We start from the raw sequence: 1085 nt of genomic DNA, 5'->3' as shown, positions 1-1085 counted from the left end.
CCCAAGGTCAGTGTGGAGAAAGGGACATTTCCCGGTTCCTTCGCCTCTGCCCAGCGTTCTGCGGGCATGGCGCCCCCAGGGGCAGGGCAGGGGAGGAGGTGGCTCCCGGCGGCTCGGAGAACTAAGGGACGCACACGCGCTTCGCAGGGCCGGGGTGACAGGTGTAACCTGAAACGGCTGCGGATCTCCCTGGCTCCGTGGGTGGGCGCAGGGGCGCCGGCAGGGCCTGCAGGGGGCCCTGGAGGAATCTGCAAGCACCCGCTCGTGCACCGGGCCTTCTGGGAGACCAGTGTGGACACGCCCTGGACACGCCCTTCCCAGCTGGGACGTGTGTGAGGCTGGAATTTAAGCTCCGGCAAACAGAGAAGCGGCCAGAGGCACAATTGGAAGAAACCCAAGTGCAAAGTCCAGCCCGAGGGTAGGAAGCAGAAATGCTTGACCTGCGTCAAACTGCGCTGTGAGGATAAGGTTCTGGGCAGAATGGTTCACTGCCCTGCAGAGACGCAGACTCGGCGGGAGCCTGACAAGCACCAGGAAGCCCGGTGCAGCCGGTCGGAGCGGGCGCTGAGGACCCCACGGCTGCTGATTCCGGCGCAGTTCGCCTCCTCCAAGGCCCGGCCCCCAGCAGAGCCCAGCACGGAATCGCATGGCGCCCCCTGGAGCACTGGCGGGGTAACCAGCGGAAGACCGCACCTCCCAGGGGGAGGACCCCAGTAGTATCCCCAGATAATAAAACTGTTCACTCCCCCCAAAAAATATAATTTTGTCTGGTCTTTGAAAATGTGTATTCTCTGTCTACTGGTCAAAATGCTGCCCACTTATCTATATGCCTAATTAGTCCAAACTTTTTAATGAAGTTACTTAACGTTCTTTTTTATTGTGAGACAAAACAGTAAAGTTGTTAATGGTTTTAATATCATCTAATATAATTGAAAATATGTCAATTTGTCTCTGCCAATGAATCTTTGTGTTATTTATTTTACTCTGTTAGATATTCTGTCCATAAATGTCTAAGTGGCTTAGAATCTAGCCTAACATATTGTATGTGCTAAGTACTAACTACTCTAATTCATCAAATTATCTTT

At 53.8% G+C, this 1085-nt stretch overlaps 1 pseudogene; it reads left to right on the top strand.

Moving 5' to 3' along the window:
• Nucleotides 1–66: 66 nt before the first annotated feature.
• Nucleotides 67–717, top strand: LOC105518655 (annotated as a pseudogene).
• The last annotated feature ends 368 nt before the right edge of the window (nt 718–1085 follow it).

Source organism: Colobus angolensis, unplaced genomic scaffold (genome assembly GCF_000951035.1).
Source record: "Colobus angolensis palliatus isolate OR3802 unplaced genomic scaffold, Cang.pa_1.0 Scaffold325, whole genome shotgun sequence".
Lineage (NCBI taxonomy): Eukaryota > Metazoa > Chordata > Mammalia > Primates > Cercopithecidae > Colobus > Colobus angolensis.
This window is presented reverse-complemented; position numbering and strand designations above follow the sequence as displayed.